The sequence below is a fragment of the Dicentrarchus labrax genome, unplaced genomic scaffold (assembly GCF_905237075.1).
Source record: "Dicentrarchus labrax unplaced genomic scaffold, dlabrax2021, whole genome shotgun sequence".
Lineage (NCBI taxonomy): Eukaryota > Metazoa > Chordata > Actinopteri > Moronidae > Dicentrarchus > Dicentrarchus labrax.
Genome location: NW_026136719.1, coordinates 1,494,662 through 1,507,599, shown reverse-complemented (window position 1 = coordinate 1,507,599; position 12,938 = coordinate 1,494,662).

The following is a 12,938-nucleotide window of genomic DNA, read 5'->3' as shown; positions in this document are numbered from 1 at the left end:
GGTGATAACCGGAAGTGGGCGTAATTCCGGAAATAGAGGTGAAAATCCTTGTATCTCGGCAACCGTAGGTCGTAGAGACTCGGGGATAGGTTTGGGTTGGGGTGGGGGTCTCCACCTAAGTGGAGGCCCCCAAAGTGCACTCTCCACCCTGTGGATGGCCAGCTCTCCGTCTCCATCTTCTCCAAAGAGGTTTTATAAGCTCACTATTAGAGTTATATTAGACCGGTTCGCCTTTGTTATATGAAGTATAAATATGTAGGTCCTATTTTTCATGTTCTGTTCTCTCTCTTGTATGTCAGGTGGCGTTCGCTCGCGACGTTTCGTCCGCTTCTTGGGACTTCTTCAGGCTGCCATGACATACAGGTGGTTTTCTTGTGATTTTAGAGGTAAGTATCCCCTTAAAGTGAGGTAAGTATTCCTTTTAGTGGAGGTGAGTATCCCTTTAAGTTGAGGTAAGTAATCCTTTTGGTTGGGTAAGTATTTATTTTAGTTCCTTTTAGTTGGGGTAAGTATTTCATTTATTTATTTGAGGTAAGTATTTAGTTTAGTTGAGGTAAGTATCCCCTAACTATGAGCCCCTCTGGGGACATGTGGCTCCCTCAGAGGGCCGTGCCAAACTGAATTCAAAATGTCAGTTGCTCCCTTTTAAACTCTGAGCCCCTCCCTTTCTGAAAATCCGTGTTACTCCTCCATTGTAGTGTGTTTGTCTAACCGTTATTTCCCATGTCTTTTTTCAATTAAAATTCTTTGTTTCTGGCTCCAATTCTTTGCGTTTAATTTATCTAGTGTTCATATCTATGATTAACACTTTATCCGCTGGGTATGTGTGCCTCCCTTTAATGGCTACACTTCATCCATGGTATTTAAATGCCTACTTTAGTTAGTGGCTTCATCCATTATATGGGCTTAGAATGTCCTTCACTGAGGGTTAGAGATAAATTAAGGCCAGTATTTTGGAGCCAGGGTGGGGACTGAAACTGAATCAGGCCTGGGATTTAGGGTTAGGGCCTCAAAGAGGGCTTAGTTTGGGTCCAATTGGTTAGGGTTAGTTCAGAAATATATGGGCTGGGGTTAGATGGGATATAGACTGGGTTAGCTTATAATAGCTTAGCATGGGTAGGAGCACTGACCATTGATCCACAGGAGGCCCTGGCTGGTTAGGTTTGGGTTGGGGTGGGGGTCTCCACCTAAGTGGAGGCCCCCAAAGTGCACTCTCCACCCTGTGGATGGCCAGCTCTCCGTCTCCATCTTCTCCAAAGAGGTTTTATAAGCTCACTATTAGAGTTATATTAGACCGGTTCGCCTTTGTTATATGAAGTATAAATATGTAGGTCCTATTTTTCATGTTCTGTTCTCTCTCTTGTATGTCAGGTGGCGTTCGCTCGCGACGTTTCGTCCGCTTCTTGGGACTTCTTCAGGCTGCCATGACATACAGGTGGTTTTCTTGTGATTTTAGAGGTAAGTATCCCCTTAAAGTGAGGTAAGTATTCCTTTTAGTGGAGGTGAGTATCCCTTTAAGTTGAGGTAAGTAATCCTTTTGGTTGGGTAAGTATTTATTTTAGTTCCTTTTAGTTGGGGTAAGTATTTCATTTATTTATTTGAGGTAAGTATTTAGTTTAGTTGAGGTAAGTATCCCTAACTATGAGCCCCTCTGGGGACATGTGGCTCCCTCAGAGGGCCGTGCCAAACTGAATTCAAAATGTCAGTTGCTCCCTTTTAAACTCTGAGCCCCTCCCTTTCTGAAAATCCGTGTTACTCCTCCATTGTAGTGTGTTTGTCTAACCGTTATTTCCCATGTCTTTTTTCAATTAAAATTCTTTGTTTCTGGCTCCAATTCTTTGCGTTTAATTTATATAGTGTTCATATCTATGATTAACACTTTATCCGCTGGGTATGTGTGCCTCCCTTTAATGGCTACACTTCATCCATGGTATTTAAATGCCTACTTTAGTTAGTGGCTTCATCCATTATATGGGCTTAGAATGTCCTTCACTGAGGGTTAGAGATAAATTAAGGCCAGTATTTTGGAGCCAGGGTGGGGACTAAAACTGAATCAGGCCTGGGATTTAGGGTTAGGGCCTCAAAGAGGGCTTAGTTTGGGTCCAATTGGTTAGGGTTAGTTCAGAAATATATGGGCTGGGGTTAGATGGGATATAGACTGGGTTAGCTTATAATAGCTTAGCATGGGTAGGAGCACTGACCATTAATCCACAGGAGGCCCTGGCCGGTTAGGTTTGGGGTTTGGGTTGGGGACTCCACCTAAGTGGAGGCCCCAAGATTGCACTCGCCACCACTGTGGATGGCCAGCTCTCCGTCCCCATCTTCTCAAAAGAGGTTTTATAATCTCACTATCTGAGTTATATTAGACTGGTTCGCCTTTGTTATATGAAGTATAAATATGTGGGTCCTCCTTTTCTCATGTTATGTTCTCTCTCTTGTATGTCAGGTGGCGTTCGCTCGCGACGTTTCGTCCGCTTCTTGGGACTTCTTCAGGCTGCCATGACATACAGGTGGTTTCCTTGTGATTTTAGAGGTAAGTATCCCCTTAAAGTGAGGTAAGTATTCCTTTTAGTGGAGGTGAGTATCCCTTTAAGTTGAGGTAAGTAATCCTTTTGGTTGGGTAAGTATTTATTTTAGTTCCTTTTAGTTGGGGTAAGTATTTCATTTATTTATTTGAGGTAAGTATTTAGTTTAGTTGAGGTAAGTATCCCTAACTATGAGCCCCTCTGGGGACATGTGGCTCCCTCAGAGGGCCGTGCCAAACTGAATTCAAAATGTCAGTTGCTCCCTTTTAAACTCTGAGCCCCTCCCTTTCTGAAAATCCGTGTTACTCCTCCATTGTAGTGTGTTTGTCTAACCGTTATTTCCCATGTCTTTTTCAATTAAAATTCTTTGTTTCTGGCTCCAATTCTTTGCGTTTAATTTATCTAGTGTTCATATCTATGATTAACACTTTATCCGCTGGGTATGTGTTAGGGTTAGGGTTAGGGTTAGGGGGTTAGGGTTAGGGTTAGGGTTAGGGTTAGGGGTTAGGGTTAGGGTTAGGGTTAGGGTTAGGGGTTAGGGGTTAGGGTTAGGGGTTAGGGTTAGGGTTAGGGGTTAGGGTTAGGGTTAGGGTTAGGGTTAGGATAATAGGACTGAGTCCTTCCCCTCGTAGCCCGAGGGTTAGGTGGTGCACGGTCCTTCCTCCAGTCCGCTCTCTTTCCCGAATAACTCCTATCACTTGGATTAGGGTTAGGGTTAGGGTTAGGGTTAGGGTTAGGGGTTAGGGTTAGGGTTAGGGTTAGGGTTAGGGGTTAGGGTTAGGGTTAGGGTTAGGGTTAGGAATAGGGATGAGTGCAACATTAGACATTGGTCTAATGAGCATGTTTCTCCTCACAGGAAGGTTGTAGAGAGTTCAAAGCAGGTTCAATCTGTTCATTTTTTCCTTCCGCTTCTTTGGGTGTCAGTCTCGACTTCCGGTGATAACCGGAAGTGGGCGTAATTCCGGAAATAGAGGTGAAAATCCTTGTATCTCGGCAACCGTAGGTCGTAGAGACTCGGGGACAAGTCCTGCGTGTTCAGAAGGGTCGGATTATGGCAGACGGAGCGCGTTTCCAAGTGTCTGCGACGTTCGGTTCCGGAGTTATTCCCGTTTGAGTGTGTCCATTCATTGCCAATGGGGCGACTGGTTGTTGGAAAATTTCAAAGTGTCAGCCCTAGTATGGGATTTTTCAGAAAGTGTTTAGGAGCACGTTTGGGGCCATTTGGAGTGGATTGGGACAGGTTTGTATGTTGACTGTTTTGGAGTGTCTGAGGTGGTTGGTTGTGTGTAGGCAGGTGTGGGAGTGGTTAGGTTCAGGGTAAGGCTACTGGGAAAGGTGTTATTTGGAGTGATAGGCATGTCTGTCATCAGCGTGCCTGCCAGCCAGCCATTTGGAAGCTAGGGTTAGGGTTACCCGATAGGAATAGGGATGAGTGCAACATTAGACATTGGTCTAATGAGCATGTTTCTCCTCACAGGAAGGTTGTAGAGAGTTCAAAGCAGGTTCAATCTGTTCATTTTTTTCCTTCCGCTTCTTTGGGTGTCAGTCTCGACTTCCGGTGATAACCGGAAGTGGGCGTAATTCCGGAAATAGAGGTGAAAATCCTTGTATCTCGGCAACCGTAGGTCGTAGAGACTCGGGGACAAGTCCTGCGTGTTCAGAAGGGTCGGATTATGGCAGACGGAGCGCGTTTCCAAGTGTCTGCGACGTTCGGTTCCGGAGTTATTCCCGTTTGAGTGTGTCCATTCATTGCCAATGGGGCGACTGGTTGTTGGAAAATTTCAAAGTGTCAGCCCTAGTATGGGATTTTTCAGAAAGTGTTTAGGAGCACGTTTGGGGCCATTTGGAGTGGATTGGGACAGGTTTGTATGTTGACTGTTTTGGAGTGTCTGAGGTGGTTGGTTGTGTGTAGGCAGGTGTGGGAGTGGTTAGGTTCAGGGTAAGGCTACTGGGAAAGGTGTTATTTGGAGTGATAGGCATGTCTGTCATCAGCGTGCCTGCCAGCCAGCCATTTGGAAGCTAGGGTTAGGGTTACCCGATAGGAATAGGGATGAGTGCAACATTAGACATTGGTCTAATGAGCATGTTTCTCCTCACAGGAAGGTTGTAGAGAGTTCAAAGCAGGTTCAATCTGTTCATTTTTTCCTTCCGCTTCTTTGGGTGTCAGTCTCGACTTCCGGTGATAACCGGAAGTGGGCGTAATTCCGGAAATAGAGGTGAAAATCCTTGTATCTCGGCAACCGTAGGTCGTAGAGACTCGGGGATAGGTTTGGGTTGGGGTGGGGGTCTCCACCTAAGTGGAGGCCCCCAAAGTGCACTCTCCACCCTGTGGATGGCCAGCTCTCCGTCTCCATCTTCTCCAAAGAGGTTTTATAAGCTCACTATTAGAGTTATATTAGACCGGTTCGCCTTTGTTATATGAAGTATAAATATGTAGGTCCTATTTTTCATGTTCTGTTCTCTCTCTTGTATGTCAGGTGGCGTTCGCTCGCGACGTTTCGTCCGCTTCTTGGGACTTCTTCAGGCTGCCATGACATACAGGTGGTTTTCTTGTGATTTTAGAGGTAAGTATCCCCTTAAAGTGAGGTAAGTATTCCTTTTAGTGGAGGTGAGTATCCCTTTAAGTTGAGGTAAGTAATCCTTTTGGTTGGGTAAGTATTTATTTTAGTTCCTTTTAGTTGGGGTAAGTATTTCATTTATTTATTTGAGGTAAGTATTTAGTTTAGTTGAGGTAAGTATCCCTAACTATGAGCCCCTCTGGGGACATGTGGCTCCCTCAGAGGGCCGTGCCAAACTGAATTCAAAATGTCAGTTGCTCCCTTTTAAACTCTGAGCCCCTCCCTTTCTGAAAATCCGTGTTACTCCTCCATTGTAGTGTGTTTGTCTAACCGTTATTTCCCATGTCTTTTTCAATTAAAATTCTTTGTTTCTGGCTCCAATTCTTTGCGTTTAATTTATATAGTGTTCATATCTATGATTAACACTTTATCCGCTGGGTATGTGTGCCTCCCTTTAATGGCTACACTTCATCCATGGTATTTAAATGCCTACTTTAGTTAGTGGCTTCATCCATTATATGGGCTTAGAATGTCCTTCACTGAGGGTTAGAGATAAATTAAGGCCAGTATTTTGGAGCCAGGGTGGGGACTAAAACTGAATCAGGCCTGGGATTTAGGGTTAGGGCCTCAAAGAGGGCTTAGTTTGGGTCCAATTGGTTAGGGTTAGTTCAGAAATATATGGGCTGGGGTTAGATGGGATATAGACTGGGTTAGCTTATAATAGCTTAGCATGGGTAGGAGCACTGACCATTAATCCACAGGAGGCCCTGGCCGGTTAGGTTTGGGGTTTGGGTTGGGGACTCCACCTAAGTGGAGGCCCCAAGATTGCACTCGCCACCACTGTGGATGGCCAGCTCTCCGTCCCCATCTTCTCAAAAGAGGTTTTATAATCTCACTATCTGAGTTATATTAGACTGGTTCGCCTTTGTTATATGAAGTATAAATATGTGGGTCCTCCTTTTCTCATGTTATGTTCTCTCTCTTGTATGTCAGGTGGCGTTCGCTCGCGACGTTTCGTCCGCTTCTTGGGACTTCTTCAGGCTGCCATGACATACAGGTGGTTTCCTTGTGATTTTAGAGGTAAGTATCCCCTTAAAGTGAGGTAAGTATTCCTTTTAGTGGAGGTGAGTATCCCTTTAAGTTGAGGTAAGTAATCCTTTTGGTTGGGTAAGTATTTATTTTAGTTCCTTTTAGTTGGGGTAAGTATTTCATTTATTTATTTGAGGTAAGTATTTAGTTTAGTTGAGGTAAGTATCCCCTAACTATGAGCCCCTCTGGGGACATGTGGCTCCCTCAGAGGGCCGTGCCAAACTGAATTCAAAATGTCAGTTGCTCCCTTTTAAACTCTGAGCCCCTCCCTTTCTGAAAATCCGTGTTACTCCTCCATTGTAGTGTGTTTGTCTAACCGTTATTTCCCATGTCTTTTTCAATTAAAATTCTTTGTTTCTGGCTCCAATTCTTTGCGTTTAATTTATCTAGTGTTCATATCTATGATTAACACTTTATCCGCTGGGTATGTGTTAGGGTTAGGGTTAGGGTTAGGGGTTAGGGTTAGGGTTAGGGTTAGGGGTTAGGGTTAGGGTTAGGGTTAGGGGTTAGGGTTAGGGTTAGGGTTAGGGGTTAGGGGTTAGGGTTAGGGGTTAGGGTTAGGGTTAGGGTTAGGGGTTAGGGTTAGGGTTAGGGTTAGGGTTAGGATAATAGGACTGAGTCCTTCCCCTCGTAGCCCGAGGGTTAGGTGGTGCACGGTCCTTCCTCCAGTCCGCTCTCTTTCCCGAATAACTCCTATCACTTGGATTAGGGTTAGGGTTAGGGTTAGGGTTAGGGTTAGGGTTAGGGGTTAGGGTTAGGGTTAGGGTTAGGGTTAGGGGTTAGGGTTAGGGTTAGGGTTAGGGTTAGGAATAGGGATGAGTGCAACATTAGACATTGGTCTAATGAGCATGTTTCTCCTCACAGGAAGGTTGTAGAGAGTTCAAAGCAGGTTCAATCTGTTCATTTTTTCCTTCCGCTTCTTTGGGTGTCAGTCTCGACTTCCGGTGATAACCGGAAGTGGGCGTAATTCCGGAAATAGAGGTGAAAATCCTTGTATCTCGGCAACCGTAGGTCGTAGAGACTCGGGGACAAGTCCTGCGTGTTCAGAAGGGTCGGATTATGGCAGACGGAGCGCGTTTCCAAGTGTCTGCGACGTTCGGTTCCGGAGTTATTCCCGTTTGAGTGTGTCCATTCATTGCCAATGGGGCGACTGGTTGTTGGAAAATTTCAAAGTGTCAGCCCTAGTATGGGATTTTTCAGAAAGTGTTTAGGAGCACGTTTGGGGCCATTTGGAGTGGATTGGGACAGGTTTGTATGTTGACTGTTTTGGAGTGTCTGAGGTGGTTGGTTGTGTGTAGGCAGGTGTGGGAGTGGTTAGGTTCAGGGTAAGGCTACTGGGAAAGGTGTTATTTGGAGTGATAGGCATGTCTGTCATCAGCGTGCCTGCCAGCCAGCCATTTGGAAGCTAGGGTTAGGGTTACCCGATAGGAATAGGGATGAGTGCAACATTAGACATTGGTCTAATGAGCATGTTTCTCCTCACAGGAAGGTTGTAGAGAGTTCAAAGCAGGTTCAATCTGTTCATTTTTTCCTTCCGCTTCTTTGGGTGTCAGTCTCGACTTCCGGTGATAACCGGAAGTGGGCGTAATTCCGGAAATAGAGGTGAAAATCCTTGTATCTCGGCAACCGTAGGTCGTAGAGACTCGGGGACAAGTCCTGCGTGTTCAGAAGGGTCGGATTATGGCAGACGGAGCGCGTTTCCAAGTGTCTGCGACGTTCGGTTCCGGAGTTATTCCCGTTTGAGTGTGTCCATTCATTGCCAATGGGGCGACTGGTTGTTGGAAAATTTCAAAGTGTCAGCCCTAGTATGGGATTTTTCAGAAAGTGTTTAGGAGCACGTTTGGGGCCATTTGGAGTGGATTGGGACAGGTTTGTATGTTGACTGTTTTGGAGTGTCTGAGGTGGTTGGTTGTGTGTAGGCAGGTGTGGGAGTGGTTAGGTTCAGGGTAAGGCTACTGGGAAAGGTGTTATTTGGAGTGATAGGCATGTCTGTCATCAGCGTGCCTGCCAGCCAGCCATTTGGAAGCTAGGGTTAGGGTTACCCGATAGGAATAGGGATGAGTGCAACATTAGACATTGGTCTAATGAGCATGTTTCTCCTCACAGGAAGGTTGTAGAGAGTTCAAAGCAGGTTCAATCTGTTCATTTTTTCCTTCCGCTTCTTTGGGTGTCAGTCTCGACTTCCGGTGATAACCGGAAGTGGGCGTAATTCCGGAAATAGAGGTGAAAATCCTTGTATCTCGGCAACCGTAGGTCGTAGAGACTCGGGGATAGGTTTGGGTTGGGGTGGGGGTCTCCACCTAAGTGGAGGCCCCCAAAGTGCACTCTCCACCCTGTGGATGGCCAGCTCTCCGTCTCCATCTTCTCCAAAGAGGTTTTATAAGCTCACTATTAGAGTTATATTAGACCGGTTCGCCTTTGTTATATGAAGTATAAATATGTAGGTCCTATTTTTCATGTTCTGTTCTCTCTCTTGTATGTCAGGTGGCGTTCGCTCGCGACGTTTCGTCCGCTTCTTGGGACTTCTTCAGGCTGCCATGACATACAGGTGGTTTTCTTGTGATTTTAGAGGTAAGTATCCCCTTAAAGTGAGGTAAGTATTCCTTTTAGTGGAGGTGAGTATCCCTTTAAGTTGAGGTAAGTAATCCTTTTGGTTGGGTAAGTATTTATTTTAGTTCCTTTTAGTTGGGGTAAGTATTTCATTTATTTATTTGAGGTAAGTATTTAGTTTAGTTGAGGTAAGTATCCCCTAACTATGAGCCCCTCTGGGGACATGTGGCTCCCTCAGAGGGCCGTGCCAAACTGAATTCAAAATGTCAGTTGCTCCCTTTTAAACTCTGAGCCCCTCCCTTTCTGAAAATCCGTGTTACTCCTCCATTGTAGTGTGTTTGTCTAACCGTTATTTCCCATGTCTTTTTCAATTAAAATTCTTTGTTTCTGGCTCCAATTCTTTGCGTTTAATTTATCTAGTGTTCATATCTATGATTAACACTTTATCCGCTGGGTATGTGTGCCTCCCTTTAATGGCTACACTTCATCCATGGTATTTAAATGCCTACTTTAGTTAGTGGCTTCATCCATTATATGGGCTTAGAATGTCCTTCACTGAGGGTTAGAGATAAATTAAGGCCAGTATTTTGGAGCCAGGGTGGGGACTGAAACTGAATCAGGCCTGGGATTTAGGGTTAGGGCCTCAAAGAGGGCTTAGTTTGGGTCCAATTGGTTAGGGTTAGTTCAGAAATATATGGGCTGGGGTTAGATGGGATATAGACTGGGTTAGCTTATAATAGCTTAGCATGGGTAGGAGCACTGACCATTGATCCACAGGAGGCCCTGGCTGGTTAGGTTTGGGTTGGGGTGGGGGTCTCCACCTAAGTGGAGGCCCCCAAAGTGCACTCTCCACCCTGTGGATGGCCAGCTCTCCGTCTCCATCTTCTCCAAAGAGGTTTTATAAGCTCACTATTAGAGTTATATTAGACCGGTTCGCCTTTGTTATATGAAGTATAAATATGTAGGTCCTATTTTTCATGTTCTGTTCTCTCTCTTGTATGTCAGGTGGCGTTCGCTCGCGACGTTTCGTCCGCTTCTTGGGACTTCTTCAGGCTGCCATGACATACAGGTGGTTTTCTTGTGATTTTAGAGGTAAGTATCCCCTTAAAGTGAGGTAAGTATTCCTTTTAGTGGAGGTGAGTATCCCTTTAAGTTGAGGTAAGTAATCCTTTTGGTTGGGTAAGTATTTATTTTAGTTCCTTTTAGTTGGGGTAAGTATTTCATTTATTTATTTGAGGTAAGTATTTAGTTTAGTTGAGGTAAGTATCCCCTAACTATGAGCCCCTCTGGGGACATGTGGCTCCCTCAGAGGGCCGTGCCAAACTGAATTCAAAATGTCAGTTGCTCCCTTTTAAACTCTGAGCCCCTCCCTTTCTGAAAATCCGTGTTACTCCTCCATTGTAGTGTGTTTGTCTAACCGTTATTTCCCATGTCTTTTTCAATTAAAATTCTTTGTTTCTGGCTCCAATTCTTTGCGTTTAATTTATATAGTGTTCATATCTATGATTAACACTTTATCCGCTGGGTATGTGTGCCTCCCTTTAATGGCTACACTTCATCCATGGTATTTAAATGCCTACTTTAGTTAGTGGCTTCATCCATTATATGGGCTTAGAATGTCCTTCACTGAGGGTTAGAGATAAATTAAGGCCAGTATTTTGGAGCCAGGGTGGGGACTAAAACTGAATCAGGCCTGGGATTTAGGGTTAGGGCCTCAAAGAGGGCTTAGTTTGGGTCCAATTGGTTAGGGTTAGTTCAGAAATATATGGGCTGGGGTTAGATGGGATATAGACTGGGTTAGCTTATAATAGCTTAGCATGGGTAGGAGCACTGACCATTAATCCACAGGAGGCCCTGGCCGGTTAGGTTTGGGGTTTGGGTTGGGGACTCCACCTAAGTGGAGGCCCCAAGATTGCACTCGCCACCACTGTGGATGGCCAGCTCTCCGTCCCCATCTTCTCAAAAGAGGTTTTATAATCTCACTATCTGAGTTATATTAGACTGGTTCGCCTTTGTTATATGAAGTATAAATATGTGGGTCCTCCTTTTCTCATGTTATGTTCTCTCTCTTGTATGTCAGGTGGCGTTCGCTCGCGACGTTTCGTCCGCTTCTTGGGACTTCTTCAGGCTGCCATGACATACAGGTGGTTTCCTTGTGATTTTAGAGGTAAGTATCCCCTTAAAGTGAGGTAAGTATTCCTTTTAGTGGAGGTGAGTATCCCTTTAAGTTGAGGTAAGTAATCCTTTTGGTTGGGTAAGTATTTATTTTAGTTCCTTTTAGTTGGGGTAAGTATTTCATTTATTTATTTGAGGTAAGTATTTAGTTTAGTTGAGGTAAGTATCCCTAACTATGAGCCCCTCTGGGGACATGTGGCTCCCTCAGAGGGCCGTGCCAAACTGAATTCAAAATGTCAGTTGCTCCCTTTTAAACTCTGAGCCCCTCCCTTTCTGAAAATCCGTGTTACTCCTCCATTGTAGTGTGTTTGTCTAACCGTTATTTCCCATGTCTTTTTCAATTAAAATTCTTTGTTTCTGGCTCCAATTCTTTGCGTTTAATTTATCTAGTGTTCATATCTATGATTAACACTTTATCCGCTGGGTATGTGTTAGGGTTAGGGTTAGGGTTAGGGGTTAGGGTTAGGGTTAGGGTTAGGGGTTAGGGTTAGGGTTAGGGTTAGGGGTTAGGGTTAGGGTTAGGGTTAGGGGTTAGGGTTAGGGTTAGGGGTTAGGGTTAGGGTTAGGGTTAGGGGTTAGGGTTAGGGTTAGGGTTAGGATAATAGGACTGAGTCCTTCCCCTCGTAGCCCGAGGGTTAGGTGGTGCACGGTCCTTCCTCCAGTCCGCTCTCTTTCCCGAATAACTCCTATCACTTGGATTAGGGTTAGGGTTAGGTTAGGGTTAGGGTTAGGGTTAGGGGTTAGGGTTAGGGTTAGGGTTAGGGTTAGGGGTTAGGGTTAGGGTTAGGGTTAGGTTAGGAATAGGGATGAGTGCAACATTAGACATTGGTCTAATGAGCATGTTTCTCCTCACAGGAAGGTTGTAGAGAGTTCAAAGCAGGTTCAATCTGTTCATTTTTTCCTTCCGCTTCTTTGGGTGTCAGTCTCGACTTCCGGTGATAACCGGAAGTGGGCGTAATTCCGGAAATAGAGGTGAAAATCCTTGTATCTCGGCAACCGTAGGTCGTAGAGACTCGGGGACAAGTCCTGCGTGTTCAGAAGGGTCGGATTATGGCAGACGGAGCGCGTTTCCAAGTGTCTGCGACGTTCGGTTCCGGAGTTATTCCCGTTTGAGTGTGTCCATTCATTGCCAATGGGGCGACTGGTTGTTGGAAAATTTCAAAGTGTCAGCCCTAGTATGGGATTTTTCAGAAAGTGTTTAGGAGCACGTTTGGGGCCATTTGGAGTGGATTGGGACAGGTTTGTATGTTGACTGTTTTGGAGTGTCTGAGGTGGTTGGTTGTGTGTAGGCAGGTGTGGGAGTGGTTAGGTTCAGGGTAAGGCTACTGGGAAAGGTGTTATTTGGAGTGATAGGCATGTCTGTCATCAGCGTGCCTGCCAGCCAGCCATTTGGAAGCTAGGGTTAGGGTTACCCGATAGGAATAGGGATGAGTGCAACATTAGACATTGGTCTAATGAGCATGTTTCTCCTCACAGGAAGGTTGTAGAGAGTTCAAAGCAGGTTCAATCTGTTCATTTTTTCCTTCCGCTTCTTTGGGTGTCAGTCTCGACTTCCGGTGATAACCGGAAGTGGGCGTAATTCCGGAAATAGAGGTGAAAATCCTTGTATCTCGGCAACCGTAGGTCGTAGAGACTCGGGGACAAGTCCTGCGTGTTCAGAAGGGTCGGATTATGGCAGACGGAGCGCGTTTCCAAGTGTCTGCGACGTTCGGTTCCGGAGTTATTCCCGTTTGAGTGTGTCCATTCATTGCCAATGGGGCGACTGGTTGTTGGAAAATTTCAAAGTGTCAGCCCTAGTATGGGATTTTTCAGAAAGTGTTTAGGAGCACGTTTGGGGCCATTTGGAGTGGATTGGGACAGGTTTGTATGTTGACTGTTTTGGAGTGTCTGAGGTGGTTGGTTGTGTGTAGGCAGGTGTGGGAGTGGTTAGGTTCAGGGTAAGGCTACTGGGAAAGGTGTTATTTGGAGTGATAGGCATGTCTGTCATCAGCGTGCCTGCCAGCCAGCCATTTGGAAGCTAGGGTTAGGGTTACCCGATAGG